Raw genomic sequence first — 23570 nt, forward strand, 5'->3', positions numbered from 1 at the left:
AAAGTCTGCTTCAGCAGTAGAAAACACCCGGAAAGTATCTACTTTCCCATCCAAAACATCAGGCCCACTCAAACAAACTTATCAGGGAAGGTTCAGGAAAAGGGAAAATCTGGTGTTTGACTCTGGGTTGTTGAGAAATACGGTAGAAGTGAAGCTCTGTGATTGCAAGACCGTGTGAAAGTGTTGGAATGTAGGCTAGTCAGGGCATCAGACTACATAACAGTCCCACAAGAGCCCCCATGACTGGCGGAGCATGGTACGACTAGGCCTTACAGCATGAGGGGGAATTCACCCGTCTGAGTAAATATGGCCCCCACAAACTATACATGCTCAGGGTAGACTTAGAACTCACTACCTTTAGTGCTGACAAAAGCACCATGCTGGAAAAACAGGATTTCATAGAACAAGAGGGAAGGAAAAACAGCCACCTGCTTCTCCTTTCCTCCATTTTCTAAATGTCACACAGCATTAGCGACTAGCGATGCGCTTTCAGACTCGGCTGCCTTAGAAATGAGTTTCGTTTTAAGCCGAAAGAGTTGAGGGTTCACACACAGGAACCGCAGGAGTTGGTGACATGCTGAAGACTATTTGTTTGGAACAGCGAAAGCGCTCTATTTCGAACCAGGAAAAAAAGTACATTTCCCCCTTTAGCCACTTATGATCCTATCAGCTAGAAAGCGCTCCCATAGGAGATGGAGGAGCGTTGGCCAGCCAAGCAGAACGGTTAGCCTCGCAAAAAAATGGCTCTCAATGGTGGTGACATTTCAAAAGCCATTACACTGTATAGAGACCAGTATCAGACTGAGGTCTGTCTGTGCATTGGGGGGTATCTGAGTGAACGGTGATGTACCAACCACCGGACGCTTTAGGAACACAAAAGGCCAGGCCAGTGCTAGCAGAGGCCCCAGCTGCACAATCACATCAGCAACTACAGGAAAAGCAGTGGTAATAGATAAGTAGCCATTATGTTGATTAAAGGGACCGATGGGCACAGGGAGATAAGAGCGCAGGCAGTGGCCGGCCAAGCATGAAGACGACGTGTTTACATTGGGAATTCCTTACATTCCTCGGCTGCAGCCACGTCGATCCGATTCTACACCTCCACCCACTGACGCTCGGGTCGTTCATCCCCTGTGGCAATGGGGTGCCCCAAGGGGAAGGGGTAGGGTCCTCTCCGGCCAACTTCTATGTGACGACACGCTGGTCTTATGATCCTCTCTAACTTCTAATGGAAGCTCGACTAAGTCATCTTGCAAAAGCACCCCTAGGTTATCTTCTTCATACGTTTTCAGTCTCTAAGGAAGTATCAGCAGCAGGTTGAAGTGATTGTGCCTTTAATTCATCATACATCCTGTTTACTCCTTTTCAGCATGGTTGGCTGATCTTACTCTCCACAAAACACAAAAACAAGAGCTGGCTTAGATATTTAACCTGCTTATGTCAAACTCCCAGATGATCCCCAGTCCCTCTGGAGACTAAGGATGAAAGTAATTCCCAGTGGATTTCAACAGGTTTGGACGGTTATCTCAAAGAGCTGCACTCAAGCCTATAAGACTATTGGCCAAGACAGTCAACAGATACTGTATATTTTCTAATCTAGCCTACATAAGGACTTTCAAAGCTAGAGTCCTTAGTTACATACATTTTTTTACTTATTCATTAATTATATACAGTGCATTCGGAAAGTATTCAGACCTCTTCCCTTTTTCCACATTTGTTACATTACAGCCTTGTTCTAAAATGGATTAAATTGTTTTCTTCATCAATCTACACACAATACCCCATAATGACAAAGTCAGTGAAAACAGGTTTATATAAAAATTAAAAAATGTATATATAAAAAAATTCAAACTGAAATACCTAGACTCTTTGCTATGAGACTCAAAACTGAGCTCAGGTGCATCCTCTTTCCATTGATCATCCTTGAGATGTTTGTACAACTTGGAGTCCACCTGTGAAATTAATTTGATTAGACATGATTTGTAAAGGCACACACCTGTCTATATAAGGTCCCACAGTTGACAGTGCATGTCAGAGCAAATACCAAGCCATGAAGTCGAAGGAATTGTCCGTAGAGCTCCGAGACAGGGTTGTGTTGAGGCACAGATCTGGGGAAGGGTACCAAAAAATATCTGCAGCATTGAAGGTCCCCAAGAACACAGTGGCTTCCAACATTCTTAAATGGAAGAAGCTTGGAACCACCAAGACTCTTCGTAGAGCTGGCCGCCCGGCCATACTGAGCAATCGGGGGACAAGGGCCTTGGTCAGAGAGGTGACCAAGAACCCAATAATCACTCTGACAGAGCTCAAGAGTTCCTCTGTGGAGATGGGACAACCATCTCTGCAACACTCCACCAATTAGGACTTTATGGTGGAGTGGCCAGACAGAAGCCATGACCGCCTGTTTGGAGTTTGTATAAAGGCACCTAAAGGACTCTCAGACCATGAGAAACAAGATTCTCTGAACTCTTTGGCCTGAATGCCAAGCGTCATATCTGGAGGAAACCTGGCACCATCCCTACTGTGAAGCATGGTGATGGCAGCATCATGCTGTGGGGTTGTTTATCAGCAGCAGGAACTGGGAGACTAGTCAGGATCGAGGGAAAGATGTAAGGAGCAAAATACAGAGAGATCCTTGATGAAAACCTGCTCCAAGGCGCTCAGGACCTCAGACTGGGGTGAAGGTTCACCTTCCAACAGGACAACGACCTTAAGCACAAAGTCAAGACAACGCAGGAGTGGCTTCGGGACAAGTCTCTGAATTTCAGTGAGTAGTCCAGCCAGAGTGCACCGCATCCAACCTGACAGAGCTTGAGAGATCTGCAGGGAAAAAATGGGAGAAGCTGCCCAAATACAGGTGTGCCAAGCTTGTAGCCTCATACCCAAGAAGACTCAAGGCTGGAATCACAAAGGTGCTTCAACAAAGTACTGAGTAAAGGGTCTGAGTACTTATGTAAATGTTTATATTTCTGTTTTTTAATAAATTTGAAAACATTTCTAAATTTGAGCTTTTTCATTATGGGGTATTGTGTGTAGATTGATGAGGGTAAAAAACTATTTAGTTTTTCACAATTGTTAACACACGTTTGCTGGAGCTACATCTCAGGTACTCAACTCTAAACATTTAACCAATTTCCACAAACCCCAAAGACATCTTGCAAAATGAAACACAGCAATCAAAATCATGTCTTCCCTGCATACAAATGAGACACACACATCAAATGAATCTAACTTCGTGACGAACGAGATCACACTGTGACATTCAAAACCTGTTTCAGTGTAAAGACTAAGATCGTTGTTATACTGTATAGTGTTTGTGTGTACTCAAACAAGGAACACAAACATGTTTGTTTTATATTTCAACATGACAAACAGCAAACTGTAAGCACACATACAGTAAATATATTTAGCATATGCAAAATAACTACTGTATGTTAGATCAATTATACAGAATAGATAAAGAAACTGTCAAAATACTCCATTGTGAAAAAACAAAAGCAGTGTTGGAAAAAGGACCCAATTTTCATAACTTGAGTAAAAGTAAAAATACCTTAATAGAAAATGACTCAAGTAAAAGGGAAAGTCACCCAGTAAAATACTACTTGAGTAAAAATCTAAAAGTATTTGGTTTTAAATATACTCAAGTATCAAAAGTAAATGGAATTGCAAAAATATACTTAACTATCAAAAGTAAAAATTATTTCAAATTGCTTATATTAAGCAAACCAGAGAGCATAATTTAAAAAAATATTATTTACAGATATCCAGGGGCACATTGACAATTTACAAACAAACATTTGTGTTTAGTGAGTCCACCAGATCAGAGGCAGCAGGGATGACCAGGGATGTTCTCTGTTTAGTGAGTCCACCAGATCAGAGGCAGCAGGGATGACCAGGGATGTTCTCTTGCAAGTGTGTGAATTGGACCTTTTTCCTGTCCTGCTAAGCATTCAACATGTAACAAGTACTTTTGAGTGTCAGGGAAAATGTATGGAGTAAAAAGTACATGACTTTCTTTAGTAAATAAAAGTTGTAAAAAATATAAATGGTAAAGTACAGATTCCCAAATAAACAACTTTTTTATTAAAAAAATGTATTTCACCTTTATAGAACAAGTTCTCATTTGCAACTACGACCTGGCCAAGATAAAGCATAGCAATTCAACACATACACTACAGAGTTACACATGGAATAAACAAAACATAGTCAATAATACAGTAGAACAAAAGAAAACAAAAAGTCTATATACAGTGAGTGCAAATGAGGTAAGATAAGGGAGTTAAGGCAATAAATAGGCCATGGTGGCGAAGTAATTACAATATAGCAAATACACACTGGAATGGTAGATGTGCAGAAGATGAATGTGCAAGTAGAGATACTGGGGTGCAAAGGAGCAAGATAAATAAATAACTACAGTATGGGGATGAGGTAGGTAGATAGAATGTTTACAGATGGGCTATGTACAGGTGCAGTGATCTGGGAGCTGCTCTGACAGCTGGCGCTTAAAGCTAGTGAGGGAGATATGAGTCTCCAGCTTCAGATATTTTTGCAGTTCGTTCCAGTCATTACAGTTCGATACAGTCACTTAAGTAGTACTTTAAAGTATTTTTACTTAATTGTTTTACACCACTGCAAAATCATGACTGATTTTGCAGTGGTGTAAAACAATTAAGTTGTTTTGGTCCGGCAACAGAGTTTCATCAACATCACAGGCGATATTCTCCTTGGCCAGACAGTTTGTAAAATAGCTTCTGGCAAGACGCTTCCACCCCTGACAGGACTCTGCTGGAATGTCACCACAGGCCTCCTCCATTGCCTGGAGAAGGGCCATACGTTCATGGGGTTTGCGATCATACACCTTCCTCCGCCATGCTGAAAACAACTCTTCAATGGGGTTGAGAAATGGGAAATATGGTGGGAGATAGAGAATTGTAAACCTGGGATGGTCATGGAACCTGTTGCGGACCTGAGCAGCCCGATGGAAACTCACGTTGTCCCAAATTAGAACATGCATTTGCTGTTCAGGATCACTTGGCCATCTCTGCTCTGGCTGAAAAAGATTGTAATTTAAACTGTTCAGGAAATTAAGGAGATGGGCAGTGTTGTATGGTCCAAGGGTGGCATGGCGGTGGAGGACCCCATTGTGGCTAATAGCTGCACATATAGTGACATTTACCCCACGCTGGCCAGGTACCTCAATGATAGCGCGTTGACCAATGATGCTCCTTCCTCTCCTCGTCTTCGCTAAATTTAATCTAGCCTCATCTATGAATATGAGTTCCTGGCGGATGGGACTTGTATCCAACTCCATGATTCTCTGAAATGACAGTAAATCCTGTAATTGCTGTATAGTAAAGTTCACTGGCAACAATGAGTCTAATGTTTCAAGAGTGTACATTACTTACTTGCACATATTCGTACCGTTTATCCTTCACTCTTTGAAAATTCCTTTCAAATGGGACTGTAGATTTGCTTCATCCGGAGATGGTTGATAAGTTCACTCTGATGTTATGGAACATGGCATAGTTTTCAAAAGTCTGTTGTTGGATTTCCCCACAGTCTTATGGTATTATTTTCAACTACCATTTGCACAATGACAGCCTCCTGTTCATCTGTAAACAGACACGTTCTATCACCAAGTGGGGGGCGTCTTTCAGTTCTACAAAAACAAAATAGCATACAGTTCAGTAAACACTACAGTAATACAGTATACAAGATAAACATGTTACAAAGTAGTATTGCTCCCAATTTCATACATACAGTAATACATTAAACATTGACTTTGTTTCCCCTTACAGTATGTATTGGAATCTACGGTCTTTACTGTGCTTTATGTTGTTCTACTGTCAAGTAGGTTCAATGAATGCAGTACATACAGTTGAAGTCGGACGTTTACATACACTTAGGTTGGAGTCATTAAAACTCGTTTTTCAACCACTTCAAATGACTATAGTTTTGCCAAGTCGGTCATTTTTCCAACAATTGTTTACAGACAGATTATTTCACTGTATCACAATTCCAGTGACTCAGAGGTTTACATACACTAAGTTGACTTTGCCTTTAACCCTTTCACGCACCATCACACGGGTGTGATCGTTCTACAGTGGTCCCTGAAGCTATGATCACACCCATGTGATTAGAACACTCATTTAGAACGCTTGTTTAGAACGGCCAGTTTCGAATGACGCAACAATCAGCATTTGAGCTGGCCACACTTTTTTTAGAAACAATTTACACAAACACAGTCATTACAAAGTTATGTCCAGAATGTGAGCAGTTTATTTTGGGATGCAATGTTCAGATATTCACAGAAGTATATATAGCATAACACAATCATCCTAACCGGAAAAATGTAGGCTACATTTGTCCAAGCGCTAACTGAGGAAAGATTGACCCAACACAAGCAGTAATATTTTCTAACTCTTGGCTGACATAAACTACAATATGAATTAGCTAATAGCAATTATTATGTATAATTAATCACATCACGGGTGAGCTCACCATTGATCGAAATAATTAGGTAAAATACTTTTGAAATCGAAAGTAATCAGAAGATTAGTTTCAGCGGGCAGCCATGCATTCGTTCCTCACAGAAACCGAAGATAATAAGAGAAGACAAGATGAGTTTGGTCTGTTTATAGTATGCATGTTGAAGGGGTGTGTCAATCACTGTCGTTCACATCCCACCCTTCATTTCCGGAAGTCCTCAAAAAATGAGTGAACTCTTACTCACCTCATTTTGTTATAACATCTTTGGTCAAACAGACAATTACGTGAAACCCAGAATGCATTGTATGTCAACACAGCTGGAATTAGTTTAGCTCATCATAATCAGTACAACCTTCAAAAAAGTATTTTACACACATATGTGCCCATTACAATCTGTGCAAGAATCGGAATGCATGATTTGTCACATAGAATTGAAAACATGTGAATAAAACAGTAAATACACAAATAATTGCCACACAAAACATTTTCTGATAGTGATTTATTGAGACAAGTGGCGCGTGCCAGCAGTCAACCACGTACTCTCTCACTCTAAACCATTCAGTGTTGTTGTTTATGTATGTAGATAGTGAGCTAAGCTGTAGCATTAGCAATAACTTTCAAAAGGAGACAACTCACAAATGTGGAAATTCTGGAGATTTTGAGTCTAAGTATGAAAGTCAGGAATCAGATTCTGACAGTGAGGAGCTGCCCCCCAACCTTGTAGCCATTGAGAACCCTGAATCAGAGGACCCTTTGTCCACTGACAAAGTCCCAGTTCCATGAGAAAATGCTGGTGGTGATGGTGGCAGACTGACAGTGGATGAAGTACAGGAGTTCTGTGGTAGCTGGAAGGCTGCCAGCCATTTCACCCCTCCTGGCCCTGCTGATTGTGTTGATGAGTCCTAGTCTGGAGTGCAACGCCCCTTGCCATTTCCATCTGAGGCAGAACGCTTCAAGTTGTTTCTGACAGATGAGCTGGTGGGAGACATAGTAGAGACCAATCGCTATGCCTTGGAGCTACAGAATAAGAGAGAGCCAGTGTAACGGATGTGAAATGGCTAGCTAGTTAGCGGGTACGCGCTAATAGCGTTTCAATCAGTTACGTTACTTGCTCTGAAACCTTGAAGTAGTTGTTCCCCTTGCGCAGCAAGGGCCGTGGCTTTTGTGGAGCTATGGGTAACGATGATTCGTGGGTGACTGTTGTTGATGTGTGCAGAGGGTCCCTGGTTCGCGCCCGGGTATGGGCGAGGGGACAGACGTAAAGTTATACTGTTACACCAGGAGTGGGGGAACAACCACAATTAGTGAAATGTATACATTCCTGGTGACAGTAAAGAAGAACTCCCTAAGAGAATACTGGAGCAGAGATCCTATGTTTGCAACTCCCTTCTTTGCCACCCTCTTTTCCCAAGACTGCTTTCTAGTTCTGCTGCTATGACTGCATTTCATCATCAACGCTACTGCCATCCTAAATGACCCGGTGTACTAAACAAGAGATGTCAACAGCTGGCAGTAAAGTGCCATGACAAACGAGACTTCCATGTCCTCTCCACTGTCCATACAGCAACCATGTTGGCCACAGGGAATGGTGAACCACCTGACGGGAGAGAGAAACAAACCAGACAGAGAAACATCAAACCAGACTGCGTGCTTGACTATTACCTCAAAATGGGGGCAGTGGATAAGGCCGACATGATAAACAGCTTTGTGGAATGAACTCAGAAAACGACCAAGTGGTATAAGATATTTTTCCAGGGTAGCGTCAAAATACAACATGCCAATACTTCTGACGCATTTAGCATTGTTTTACAGAGCTAATAGAATAATGTAACTAGCTACATAAGCACGATTGAATATAACACCATAAAAGGTGAGTAACATGAGTAACGTTACCTAGCGTGTCCGCGGTTATAAGGAATATACACAAATATATTATGCTCCATACACACAGTGAGCTACAGTAGAAACGGTATAACACGACACAGAAACTATTATAACGTAATTAGGTACTTACTTTGATAGAAACGCAGTCTGGATTTGAAGATGGGTGTCTGTAGTGACGCCTCTAGCACTGAGACGCTGTGCCACTTGGGAGTCAAAAGGCCAGGGTAGCTTCAACATCCAACACATGCTAATACATCCGTGACGCAATTAGCATTGTTTTCCAGAGCTAATAAGACTGTAGCTAGATACCTAAGCATTGAGTATAACACCATACATGTTATGAAATGAGTAACGTTACATCGCATGTCCGCGGTTATAAGGAATATACACTAAACATGATGCTACAGTAGAAACGACATAACACGACATGCAGAAACTATTATAACGTAATAAGGCACTTTGATAGAAACGCACTCATTTCCAAAGTTATTATTGGTAACGAAAACAACTTTGATTATGATGCAGGCGACAGGTGGAAAATATAAACACGTGTATGCAGGACGGCAGATGAGTAAATGTCTGCAGACTTGAACTGCACAAACAATTGAGAAGTGTTTGGGGAATTTTGTCCGGGTCAGAAATGTCAAAACAATTAATTGGTCCGCAAAAGTAAAAATGACTACTTTTATGTGAATGAATGAGGCGGAACACACCTCATTTCAAACTGTTATTAGAAAATAAAAAACTGTTTAGAAAATAATTTAAAATTGACAAATAAAACAGCCGGCGTGCTTTGGTTTGAGGGCAGCGCAGATTAAATGTACTGTTACATAACAATCACATTCTGGAATTGGAGAGAACGTTCTAACATCACGTGCATAAAACAACTCACGCTGGGGCGACCGTTAGAGATATTTGGAACTCACGCATGAAACATCTTGGAAAATTCCAGAAAATGTCGTCATGGCTTTAGAAGCTTCTGATAGGCTAATTGACAATTTTAGTCAATTGGAGGTGTAACTGTGGATATATTTCAAGGCCTACCTTCAAACTCAGTGCCTTTGCTTGACATCATGGGAAAATCAAAAGAAATCAGCCAAGACTTCAGAAAAGAAAATTGTAGACCTCCACAAGTTTGGTTCATCCTTGGGAGCAATTTCCAAAGGCTTGACGGTACCACGTTCATCTGTACAAACAATAGTATGCAAGTATAAACACCATGGGATCATGCAGCTGTCATACCGCTCAGGAAGGAGACGCGTTCTGTCTCCTAGAGATGAACGTACTTTGGTGCGAAAAGTGCAAATCAATCCCAGAACAACAGCAAAGGACCTTGTGAAGATGCTGGAGGAAACAGGTACAAAAGTATCTATATCCACAGTAAAACGAGTCCTATATCGGCATAACCAGAAAGGCCTCTCAGCAAGGAAGAAGCCACTGCTCCAAAACCGCCATAAAAATGCCAGACTACGGTTTGCAACTGCACATTGGGACAAAGATCGTACTTTTTGGAGAAATGTTTTCTGATCTAATGAAACAAAAATATAACTGTTTGGTCATTATGACCATCGTTATGTTTGGAGGAAAATGGGGGATGCTTGCAAGACGAAGAACACCATCCCAACCGTGAAGCACGGGGTGGCAGCATCATGTTGTGGGGGTGCTTTGCTGCAGGAGGGACTGGTGCCCTTCACAAAATAGATGGCTTCATGAGGATGGAAAATTACGTGGATATATTGAGGCAACATCTCAAGACATCAGTCAGGAAGTTAAAGCTTGGTTGCAAATGGGTCTTCCAAATGGACAATGACCCCAAGCATACTTCCAAAGTTGTGGCAAAATGGCTTAAGGACAACAAAGTCAAGGTATTGGAGTGGCCATCACAAAGCCCTGACCTCAATCCTATAGAACATTTGTGGGCAGAACTGAAAAAGCGTGTGCGAGCAAGGAGGCCTAGAAACCTGACTCAGTTACACCAGCTCGGTCAGGAGGAATGGGCCAAAATTCACCCAACGTACTGTGGGAAGCTTGTGGAAGGCTACCTGAAACATTTTACCCAAGTTAAACAATTTAAAGGCAATTCTACCAAATACGAATTGAGTGTATGTAAACTTCTGACTCACTGGGAATGTGATGAAAGAAATAAAAGTTGAAATAAGTCACTCTACTATTCTTTTGACATTTCACATTCTTAAAATAAAGTGGTGATCCTAGGATTAAATATCAGGTGAAAAACTGAGTTTAAATTTATTTGGTTAAGATGTATGTAATCTTCCGACTTCAACTGTACCTTTTCTCATTCTGGAACGTCCGGACGCTACGGTGAAGCGGCTCAGATTGGGCTGCACTCTCTGCCCAGCCTCTCTCAAGGTCAAACTATGGTTGACCACATGGTCCACCACAGTTGCCTGAATTTCAGAGATTACTCTCCTTGTTCTTGTTCTTGGTCTTCCTCCACCTCCACATTTCTCTGCCAAGTTTGCTTCCATTGTTCTCCAAAGACACGAGTACTCACCTGTGGCCTTTTTATCCATACCAAAGGTTTGATTGCAAAGTGAACATTTACGCAATTAGTGTTTGCACATGTGAAAGTGATGAATTGGTAATTGAGCTTAGCTTGTTATTAAACAGTGTTGCTTTTCATTTGCACACAAGATATTTTAGTTGTGAAGGTAGGCGCCAAAGGTAGAGAATTGTGTGTTGTGTTTTGCGAAATGTTTGTTATGGAATTGCAATCTGAGTGTAAAGCCAAACATATGCCAGTAGTATTGCAGATTTGGTGTATGGTTCTGCTAAATGAGTTACTGGTTTGGGTCATTGTGCCTCATGGGCCAGTTTTAGTTTATAAACAATTAGGAAAACTTTCATCCGTTTTAGAATAAGGCTGTAATGTAACATGTGGAAAAAGTCGAAGGGGTCTGAATACTTGTCGAATGCACTGTATACCTGTAACGCTTGTTCTCCTCCTCTTCGTCCGAAGAGGAGGAGTAGGGATCAGACCAACATGCAGCGGGTTTAGAAAACATAATGAATTTATTAAACGACGAAGACGAACACAAAACAACACTTGGAATAATTACAAAATAACAAAACGAACAAAGACAGACCTGAACTAGAGAACTTACAAATAACACGAAGAACACACGAACAGGTATAGACTACAAACAAAAACGCTACAGTCCCGTGTGGTACAAACATACATACAGACACGGAAGACAACCACCCACAAACAAACAGTGTGAACACCCTACCTTTATATGGTTCCCAATCAGAGGAAACGTCAAACACCTGTCTCTGATTGAGAACCATATAAGGCTAATTACCAATGACCTAAACATAGAAACACAAAACATAGAATGCCCACTCCAACTCACGCCCTGACCAACTAAACACATACAAAAATAACAGACTACAGGTCAGGAACGTGACAATACCCATTGATTCTTGAAGAATATACATTTTTGAATGTCCCAGGAGCTTATTTCAACAGTCGTACCACATCAGAACTCAAAATATAAGCTTTTTTTACTCCCCTGTTTGTAAACAATGTAAATGTAAACGAACAATGTATAGTTAAAACTATAATTTTGACATGATGGATGGTGATTCCTTGCATCAATAGCTCTGTCTATGAGTTTGAGAGTGGTTGCATTTCTCCAGGCCCATCCCTCAGCTTTTTACCGAAACAAGTGTGGTGACCGCTTTCTTATTGTTTCAATTAAGGTCATTATTTAGCTAGTTTTCAGATTGTCCTGAAATAGTCATGGCCCTTCTTTCTGCTGTCTTCTTCAATGATCATAGAGAGAGTTGTTTTTGCGAATCACGTGGACACAATTTGAGTCTAATTTGGTTATTGGAATTTGGCATTCCAGGACATATTGCTAAATCGCCTCAGGGTTAAGGGGTGCACAAATCTCTGGTACCCTTTGTACAAGGAAGTCATAAGGCTGGGCTTAACACTAGACTTTATCCCCCAGTTGTCTGAATTTTTCACCAGCTCAGTCTTTGTCACCCAGTTCATTGTTAGTTTGACAGGTGTTGCATATTTGCCCTGAGAAACTCTAGACTTTTTTTAACCATAGATTCACTACTCAGCTTGAAGAGTTGATAACAAGCTTTGAAGTCAACCTGGTCTCAGAGCATTTCGTATTATTATAGCTGGCTAACGTTAGCTAGGCTAGGGGTTAGGGTTAGCTAACATGCTAAGTAGCTAAAAAGTAAGTAGTTGAAAAGTTGCTAATTAGCTAAAATTGTCCGTGATGAGATTAGAACTCGCAGCCTTTGGGTTGCTAGACGTTCGTGTTATACGCCCACCCATCCACCTAGCCCAATGTTTTTGCCTTAAGTAACCATCTGTTTTATATAACCATACTAAACGTAACATATCATATTAATTTGAGTGTCCCGGATTTACGTTTACTATGTTACATCTGAGACAGCTTGTCATGGTCAGTAATGGTCAATAATGGCTGCCTAAGTGTGAAAATTGAAACGGAAAGACATTTGGAGGCATTTGTGAGTGAAGGCACAGCGAGGGCTTGTGTTCAGGATCGATCTGACCTTTCAATGTGGTACAGATGAATGGGACTAATAGGATTATAAGGAGGGCCTGGTGGGTGGAGAGGTGAGGGGGGCAACATGTCACTCCTACCCCTGTGCTCTGGCCCAGGATGGTCACCCAGGGTCATGTGATGAAGGGGAACAATGCTGGCAGGTGTCGCCCTCCCGATTATTGAGGCTGGACTGTGCTCAAGCAGGAGGATTACTCCGACAGACCCACTAATGGTGGATAGGTTGTGACCCCTGTTGACAAGCAGTGAAATAAATGCCCTCATCACCTTTCTAAAGTGGCTTTCAATCTGTTTAAAAAGGTTTAAATGGGCACTTCTGTTTCCTTGTCAACTCCTTTGGATAGATTTCTTTCCAGTGAGCCTGAAATACTGTGGCAGATGTACAAAAGGAACAACATTTCTCTTTTCTCCGCATGACTTCAGAACATTTAGCACCTTTCAACAGTAAAACTCAAGCCATGGCAGCGGTGCCCATGCAGGCCGGGCTCATCAGAGACGGGCTAGAGATGAAACCATGCACCATATGCTGAGGAGCCAGCCCAGGGGGACTACTGATTAGTGGGCTCCCATGTCACTGTCGCCTGCTAATCGGTTGGGGGGGGGGGACACTACTCTTAGCAGTGTCCTTCCACAAATCCCAGCTTTCATCCTTCCTCCCCAACCCAGCTTTATTGTTTCAGACGGTTGCCATTCTAAGTTTTGCTGTTGTGGGTTAACTGAGAGTTCCCTGGGCTAAAGTGATGATAGCCTGCCTGTCTATAGGATACAATGGATAATGGTAGCCATTTGTCTTCTCGTCGTTGCTTGGTTCATAAAACATTCCTTTTCTTCTGACAGTGAGTATGTGCTGCTCGTCCTTTCTCTACTACACGTGGCTCATTTCATGATTGAGCAGCCGTCTGATTAATTGGCTCAGAAGGAGCAGGCTGATGTTAGCTAGCTAGGGTCACCTAAGGGAAATTAGACGATAGCAGAGGATGAAGGGTGCTGAGAGTGCCTGCAGGAATGGCCTGAGCAAAAGCTCTTCAGGAGAGACAGATTGAGAGGGATGAGGGTCTTCAGAAGGCTGGTTTTAGAAGAGTATCCAGTGTTAGAGATTAGTTTGTTTGGAAACCCAGAGTCTATCCTATTTTAATAGTACGGATTATTAACTGTTCTCATCATGTTATTGCTCTCAATGCATCACTCGGGCTCCCGAGTGGCGTAGTGATCTAAGGCACAGCATCTCAATGCTAGAGGAGTCACTACAGACCCTGGTTCGACCCCGGGCTGTATTACAACCGGCCCGTGATCGGGAGTCCCATAGTGCGGCGCACAATTGGGTTAGGGGAGGGTTTGGCCGGGGTAGGCCGTCATTGTAAAATAAGAATTTGTTCTTAACTGACTTGCCTAGTTAATTAAAAAGTAGCTGACATTTCACCAAAATCCCTGAATTAGCCACCCACGCAAGCACTGTACTAGTCAAAGGTTTGGACACACCTACTCATTCCAGGTTTTTTCTTTATTTTTACTATTTTCTACATAGTAGAATAATAGTGAAGACATCAAAACTATGGAATAACACATATGGAATCATGTAGTAATCAAAAAAGTGGTAAACAAATCAAAATATATTTTAGATTCTTCAAAGTAGCCACCCTTTGCCTTGATGACAGTTTTGCACACTCTCGGCAGTCAATCAACCAGCTTCACCTGGAATGCTTTTCCAACCGTCTTGAAGTTCCCACGTGCTGAGCACTTGTTGGCTGCTTTTCCTTCACTCTGCGGTCCAACTCATCCCAAACCATCTCAATTGGGTTGAAGTCGGGTGATTGTGGAGGCCAGGTCATCTGATGCAGCATTCCATCACTCTCCTTGGTCAAATAGCCCTTACACAGCCTGGAGGTGTGTTGGGTCATTGTCCTGTTGAAAAACAAATGATAGTCCCACTATGTGCAAACCAGATGGTATGGCGTATCGCTGCAGAATGCTGTGAGAGCCATGCTGGTTAAGTGTGCCTTGAATTATAAATAAATCACAGACAGTGTAACCAGCAAAGCACTCCCACACCATCACACCTCCTCCTTCGTGCTTTATGGTGGTAACCACACATGCGGAGATCATCCGTTCACCTACTCTGCGTCTCACAAAGACACGGCAGTTGGAACCAAAAATCGCACATTTGGAATCATCAGACCAAAGGACAGATTTCCACCAGCAAGTCTTTTCTTCTTACTGGTGTTCTTTAGTAGTGGTTTCTTTGCAGCAATTCAACCATGAATGCCTGATTCACACAGTCTCCTCTGAACAGTTGATTTTGAGATGTGTCTGTTACTTGAACTCTGTGAAGCATTTATTTGGGCTGCAATCTGTGGTGCAGTTAACTTGAATTAACTTATCCTCTGCAGCAGAGGTAACTCTGGGCTTAATTTCCTGTGGCGGTCCTCATGAGAGCCAGTTTCATTATAGCGCTTGATGGTTTTTGCGACTGCACTTGAATAAACTTTTAAAGTTTTTAAAATGTTTCAGAATTGACTGACCTTCATCTCTTAAAGTAATGATGGACTGTCATTTCTCTTTGCTTATTTGAGCTGTCCATAATATGTACTTAGTCTTCTGTATACCACCCCTACCTTGTTACAGCACAACTGATTGTCTCAAACGCATTAAGAAGGAAAGAAATTCCACAAATTAACTTTTAACAAGGCACACGTGTTAATTGAAATGCATTCCAGGTGACTACCTCATGAAGCTGGTTGAGAGAAACCCAAGAGTGTGCAAAGCTGTCAACGAGGCAAAGGGTGGCTACTTTAAAGAATCTCAAATATAATATATATTTTTTTCTCGGGGGTTGATTCCAAGTGTTATTTCATATTTTTGATGTCTTCACTATTATTCTACAACACATATGTCAGAGTCAAGGCCCGCGGGCCACATCCGGCCCGCGAGAAGGTTTTTTACGGCCCCTGGGATGATCTTGATTTATTATTAGAACCGGCCCGCAGACCGCAGCAAGCCGGCAGCCCGCAGATCTTTTACACGCACCAATACTACATTTCCCACAATGCAACGGTGACGCACCGAGCAGTAGGCTGCTTCATTTCAATATTTATTGGCACAGCAGTCGTCAGCATCACAGTAAAATTAACTTTCAGATACCCATCAAAAATGGCAAAACGGAAGGTGGACACTGAGAACCGGGGGTTTCAAACAAGGTGGGAGTCGGAGTATATGTTCACGGAGGTAGCTGGAAAACCTGTGTGTCTTCTGTGTGGAGAAAGTGTGGCGGTACTGAAAGAGTATAATCTGAGACGACATTATGAAACGAAACACGCGGACAAAAACAAGAATATGGACATGGAACAAAGGCTACAAAAGGCAGAGGAATTAAAACGAGGCCTCAAATCTCGACAGGCTCTGTTCAAAAAAGCCAAATCACAAGGCCAGGCTGCTGTCAAGGCCAGTTTTATTTTGGCAGAAGAGATCGCTAAATCAGCCCGGCCATTTACGGAGGGGGATTTCATCAAAAACTGCATGATTAAAGTTTGTGACGAAGTTTGCCCAGAAAAAAGGCAACTCTTTTTAAATGTGAGTCTGAGCAGAAACACCATTGCCGAGAGAGTAGACCAGTTGTCCATCAATCTAAAAGAGCAGCTTGTGAAAAAGGGAAAAGATTTCATTGCATATTCCTTGGCTGTGGATGAGAGCACCGACATTTCTGACATTGCCCAGTTGTCAATTTTCATCCGCGGAGTGGACTCCAGCCTAAGCGTGACAGAGGAGTTTTTGGCTTTACGTCCTATGCATGGCACAACTACGGGGCATGATTTGTATGAAGAGGTGTCAAGATGTGTAAATGAGATGGAGCTGCCTTGGGAAAAACTCGTGGGTTTGACAACCGACGGAGCACCTGCGATGTGTGGACACAGGAGCGGACTGGTGGCGAAGATACGGGAAAAGATGCAAGAGGAAAACGCGACAGGTGAGCTGACAGCTTATCATTGTATCATACACCAGGAAGCGTTGTGCGGTAAAGCCTTGAAAATGGAGCATGTAATGAGCATCATCACGCGCACAGTTAACTTTATCAGAGCCAAAGGTTTGAATCACCGCCAGTTCAAGGCATTTCTGACGGAGTTAGAAACGGAGCATGGTGATTTGCCTTATCACACAGAGGTGCGATGGCTAAGCCAGGGAAAGGTGCTTCAAAGATGTTTCGAGCTTCGTGAGGAGATTTGTCTGTTCTTGGACAGCAAAGGGAAAGACACAACACAACTCCGAGACGAAATGTTTCTGTGTGAAATGGCTTTTCTGTGTGACATTACGAGTCATCTGAATGCAATGAACTTGCAGCTGCAGGGTCGGGATCATGTCATCTCTGATATGTACAGTACAGTGAAGGCATTTAAAACCAAACTGACTCTGTGGGAGACGCAGATGCGGAAAGAAAATTTGAGCCACTTTCCCAGCTGCCAGACCATGAAAGAGAAGCTCTCTACCAGTGCGTTCCCGAGCGCACAGTTGGCTGATAAAATAGGTATGCTTGCCGCTGACTTTCGACGCCGATTTGCTGACTTTGAAGCACAAAAAAGCAGGTTGGAACTGCTCGGTAACCCATTTGCTGTTGACGTGGAAAGCTCACCACCAAACCTCCAAATGGAGTTGATTGACCTCCAATGCAATGATGCACTGAGGGCAAAATATGCGGCAGTGGGTGCTGCGGAGTTCGCCCGTTTCCTCCCCGACACAATGCCCCAGCTGCGCATCCAGGCTGCTCAAACGTTGTCTATGTTTGGCAGCACATACCTGTGTGAACAACTGTTTTCTTTGATGAACCTGAACAAAACATCACACAGAAGTCGACTTACTGCTGAACACCTCCACTCAATTCTGAGGATTTCCTCAGCTCAGAGCCTTACCCCGAACATTGATGAACTTGTGGAAAAGATGGGACACCACCAAGTATCACCCTCAACCTCAAACAAGTGAACATTACTGTGCAATCACATATTTAGAGTTTTTACTCAGTTCAAGTTTAAAAGTTAAAGTTTAATATTTGTTTTCACTGCATGTTACTTCTCCTTAAACAAAGTGTTGTTTTTGATTAATAGATTTTTGCACTTTATTTTATTGTATTTCAATCCAATTATATTTTAAAAATATTTCAGTTGAGTGGATGATAGAAAATTGCTATTATTGTTTTTTTCTTTGAAGTAAATTTAGCCCACTTTTGCTAAAATAGAAAATATAGGCTACTGATGGTGCCTTGAATACCGGTTTCTTTCATTTAATGTTCATGTTATGGGGATTTTTATATAAAGGAAATTTGTCTTTTGTGTCTGTTGAAAATTAAAGATTACTGACAGAGCCATAAGAAAATATTGCTTTATTTATCTGATCATATTGGAATATATTTGTTAGGTTTTCAGTAGGTTCAATTAGGTTCACTAGACTATATGCGTCATTTAAAAATTTTTCAATGAACATTCAAACAGTCCGGCCCTCGGCTTGTAGCTAAATTTTTTATTTGGCCCTCCGTCCATTTGACTTTGACACCCCTGTTCTACAATGTAGAAAATAAAGAAAAACCCTGGAATGAGTAGGTGTGCCCAAACTTTTGACTGGTACTGTATGTCTATTCAAATAGTGGCTTTTGGCACTTGTCTTTGTCAATTAGAGAGTACTTTATATGGTTCTTTCTCTCGCTCTCTCTCTTTCTGCCCTCTGCTCTAAAGAGATCCCAACTCCCTGGGGGTTGGAGTAGAGCTGTCTGGTAATCTGAGGCGGCATTAATATTGAATAAGATGGAGAGAGGCGTCAGCCACACAATTAATTTCCATATACAGAGCTGCTGACAATAATGAATTAAGCCTCAACAGAGTAGGGAAAAAACACAGTCACTGCAAAACGACACACTGGGATATTGTCTAGAGAGAGAGAGAGAGTGTGTGTGTGTGTGTGGGGGGGGGGGGGGGGGGGGGGGCATCTGTACTAGCCACATCACCATGGAGACAGTGGATTCAATGGATCTTGGGAGGTCTCTGGAGTGGACACAGCTTGGAAACAACACAGGAGGGGGCATGCAGATAATAAACATAGTAACACATGAAACAAACTCCCAGTCACACAAACACAGCTACTCCCAGTCACACAAACACAGCTACTCCCAGTCACACAAACACAGCTACTCCCAATCACACAAACACAGCTACTCCCAGTCACACAAACACAGCTACTCCCAGTCACACAAACACAGCTACTCCCAGTCACACAAACACAGCTACTCCCAGTAACACAAACTACACCGTAACTCATTGGCAGAAAGAACAACTGGGCAGCTATTGGGAAATGTCTGCTTTAGTAAGCTGTCCTTCGCTGTGTCTGCCTTCCTGGCTGCTGGCTTTGATGTTATGGCTGAGGGGAGGGGTTACGACACATGAGTTATGGATATGATTCTGGACTTGTTTCCATCGCCCATATGTTCTGTGTTCTCTCCCAGATTTCCTAGCTAAGTGTTCCGACTCTATGGAAGATAGACTCTGTTCTGGATGACAGCCCTGACCTAAATGAAATGGCCCTACTGTAGCTGCTGCCTGCCTGCTGGACAGTCCGTCTTCTTTAGCCGCATCTTTGAGCCAGAGATGGAAGCATTTCAGGTTCATCTGAAGGTGCACCTAAATTGGACAAGTGGTTGCGGTACAGACTGTTTGTGCCAGTAAAATCACTGCAGTTCATTGCAGTGCACTACAAGTCAGACATGCCTCAGAAACGTTGATGATTTATTCTCTGTGTATAGTACATGTACTGTCTGTGATGCTACTTTTAAACTACTGGTGTTATGGTATTAGCTCCTTCTTCCTTTCTCTCTCTCACACACACACACACTGCTCTGTTGTCCGCGGTGCTGCAGTCATCCCCTCAGGAAACTGTCACCACAGCAGCTCTTAAAATAATGTCGTTGAGAAGACTTGGCTCCACTCCTCCACCCTCCCCTGCTCCATTCACTTCATTTTTCACCCTTTCGCTAATAATAGATCCTGCTGATCATACTGCCTCGTTGTCCCGCGCACAACACTTCACAGGAGAGCGTGATAAAGGAACAAGAGCAAAGAGACACCTGCGAGTTTCTTGCTCTTTGTCTGCTGCAGTTGCAAACTCTCCCCTGGGCCAAGCGTTTGACATTTAACTACCACAGCCATAAACTGCCGCTGGAATGCCATTGACATTCATTTTGTCTGGCACACACGGTCTCTCGCTGGGTGCGTTTTATCTCCGTACCTTACTCAACCAAGATCCATCACAACCCAGGACAATTTCTAGTGCATACAATGGATCTCTCTCAAGTGTTGGTGGCCTACCACGTCTTATCTATTTAACAAGGCAAGTCAGTTAAGAACAAATTCTTATTTACATTTACAGCCAAACCCAGACAATGTTGGGCCAATTGTGCGCCGCCCTATGCGACTCCTAATCACATCCAGATGTGATGCAGCCTGGATTCGAACCAGGGACTGCAGTGACACCTCTTACACTGCCTTAGACCGCTGCGCCACTCGGGAGCCCATTCACCAACACAAATGTGTAGAGGAGGAAATTCACCCGTATAACGTGTTTTATTAACATGGTGAATATCAAGAAGGGATGTAAGTGAACTTTCATTGATGGGACACAATCGTAATTTGTTCAAATCTTCTCCCAGCCGACACGTCTGTCTTCCAAGTAGAACAGCAAGCAAATCATCACCTTCCACCAAAGCAATGTTGCCACTGCACATAAGCAAAATACACTTCAATCAAGCTTCGCCTCCAGCCTAGCGCTGGACTGTTCGCTGCTTTCATCCATATTAATAAACAGTTCTGACTGTTAGGGTTTGTGATCTCTCATGTTATTTCTGAGCCGCTGATTCTTCCATCCACTATACAAACCATGCTGGGGCCTGCTATGCTAGGTACCTCCTCCTCTGTTTACCTATTCATTTATTCAGCCATGACTGATGACACGTACAGGCCAACCGTAGCTCTCTTCGTCTTCTGGTAATTAAACATCTGTTGGGGGTCGTTTTTCGCCTTGAAATCACTCCAAACACAAACACACACACACACACACACACACACACACACTCACTGCGTCGGTGCCGGCAGAAACAACTTGTCCCGGTCGAGCAGGCTAGCGTTTGGTCATTAGTGTGCTGAGTGGTCGCATTGATTACTTCATTATTTCCCAGATAAGCATCTACGTGAGGCAGTTGATTGATGCTGCGGGTTTGACAGTAATACATGCGAAAGCTCCTTCAAATTGCACAATGCAGACATTGCTCCGCCCTTTGCTGTTTGCTAAAACTCAAATTGTCACGTCCTGACCTTAGAGATCCTTTTTATGTCTCTATTTTGGTTTGGTCAGGGCGTGAGTTGGGGTGGGTATTCTATGTTCTATGTTTTCTATTTATTTGTTTTTGGCCAGGTGTGGTTCTCAATCAGAGACAGCTGTCAATCGTTGTCTCTGATTGAGAACCATACTTAGGTAACATTTTCCACATGTATTGGTGGGAAGTTGACTTTGTTTAGGGCTCATAGCCTTTAGCTTCACGGTTTGTTTTTGTAGTGTTTATTGTCTTGTTCGGTGTCATTTTGTTTAAATAAATGAAAATGTACACGCACCACGCTGCACCTTGGTCTCCTCCTTTCAACAGCCGTGACACAAATAGTTCGCCTGATTTCAGTTTATGTGTCAAAATAGTGTAGAGCAGTGGTTTCCAAACTTTTTATAGTCCCGAACCACTTCAAACATACAACCTCCAGCTGCGTACCCCCTCTAGCACTTGGGTCAGTGTGATGTAGATTTTTTTGCTATAATTGTAAGCCTGCCACACACACTATACAATACATTTATTGAACATAAGAATGAGTGTGAGTTTGTCACAACGTGGCTCGTGGGAAGAGCCAATGAGCTCTTATAGGACCAGGGCACAAATAACAATATAATAATAATCAATAATTCTGCTCTTTATTTAGCCATACATATAAAACCTTATTTGTTAATCAAAAAATGTGAATAACTCACAGCAGGTTGATGAGAAGGATATGCTTGAAAGGATGCACATAACTCTGCAGTGTTGGGTTGTATTGGAGAGAGTCTGTCTTAAATAATTTTACACACAGTCTGTGCCTGTATTTAGTTTTCATGCTAGTGGGGGACGAGAATCCACTCTCACATAGGTACAGTTGAAGTCGGAAGTTTACATACACCACTCCACAAATGTCTTGTTAACAAACTATAGTTTTGCCAAGTTGGTTAGGACATCTACTTTGTGCATGACACAAGTCATTTTTCAAACAATTGTTTACAGACAGATTATTTAACTTATAATTCACTGTATCACAATTCCAGTTGGTCAGAAGTTTACATACACTAACACGGAACCCAAACCGGCTGCGCGCGTGCGCTATCGTGCATAAATGTATTTTGCCCCCCCACACCAAACGCAATCACGACACGCAGGTTAAAATATCAAAACAAACTCTGAACCAATTACATTAATTTGGGGACAGGTCGAAAAGCATTAAACATGTATGGCAATTTAGCTAGTTAGCTTGCACTTGCTAGCTAACGTTAATAATTAGCTGGTTTGATAACATGAATCAGGTGAGTTACAACTGGGGTTGGAGTGAAAACCTATAAGAAGGTAGCTCTCCAGGAACAGGGTTGGAGAGCCCTGCTCTACAGTCATGGCGATGATACCATCACCATTAAAGCCTGAATTCAATTCAAGCAAAGGATAATCCTTGGCTGGGAGGAATGAAAGGAACAGGTTTTTTAGGGTGCATCATGGCTCAGACCCCTATTGCCTTGTTAAGACCATTTACTTCAAAGTACGTCACCTGAAGTTATTGGCGTGTTTGCCCATCGCTAGCTAAATCCGATGATGCTTGCTGGACAATGTCTTGGTAAATCCTCAACTTTGAAATCAACGTTTCCGTGATGGCGGAGCTTTCAACATTTTCAATGCACTAAACAGAAACCCATAGATAATGGAACTAACAAGCAGTAAACTATCCAGGGGTGCAAATAAACCTTGAATAAACTCTCGAACAGCATGGAGTTATGCTCACTTTAACATGGCCAGACACCAGAGAGATGTAGGACAATGAGGTTTAGATATGATCTTCAAATCAATTGATAGTAAGTGCAATCTCCTCTTCCGATCCAGCCAAGTTATCTGTGCTGATGCGCTCTAAAGGGCGTAATGAATTTGTAAAGTGCATGGCAGACGCTTTGTGTTGCTTCAGGCACTGCCAGTCAGATGAGGCCAATCACTACTAGGTATGCTCTGATTGAGCAGTGCCTGTATGGATGTTTATTAGCTGCTTATCCAATAATCGTGTTCCACCCTTAGATTGCTCTCTGGGCTGGGTTATAGCTCCTAATATGTCTGAACTGAGCCCATCCGACACCTATTCTACTGGTCTGAACTCCCAGCAGAATCACATCTCCTATAATAACCAATCTGCCTAGACAGAGTCCACACCCTATATGTCCTCATATCTGCTGCCTGCCTGCCTGCCTGCCTGCCTGCCTGCCTGCCTGCCTGTCTGCCTGTCTGCCTGTCTGTCTGTCTGTCTGTCTGTCTGTCTGTCTGTCTGTCTGTCT

The 23570-nt window shown here is 42.6% G+C and overlaps 1 protein-coding gene and 1 long non-coding RNA gene across 2 annotated transcripts in view; one reads left to right on the top strand and one right to left on the bottom strand.

Annotated features, from left to right (window-relative positions):
- LOC129859348 (transmembrane protein 108-like) overlaps window positions 1–23570 on the top strand; it is a 67912-nt gene that overhangs the window by 3016 nt on the left and 41326 nt on the right. The window lies entirely within an intron of this gene.
- Window positions 2739–8960, bottom strand: LOC129859349 (uncharacterized). Its single transcript, XR_008760151.1, has 4 exons — window positions 8504–8960; window positions 6502–8086; window positions 5406–5659; window positions 2739–5317 (listed from the first exon to the last, which is right to left on the bottom strand). It is a non-coding gene; the product is annotated as an uncharacterized LOC129859349 (long non-coding RNA).

This window comes from Salvelinus fontinalis, chromosome 7 (assembly GCF_029448725.1).
Source record: "Salvelinus fontinalis isolate EN_2023a chromosome 7, ASM2944872v1, whole genome shotgun sequence".
NCBI classification, from domain to species: Eukaryota; Metazoa; Chordata; class Actinopteri; order Salmoniformes; family Salmonidae; genus Salvelinus; species Salvelinus fontinalis.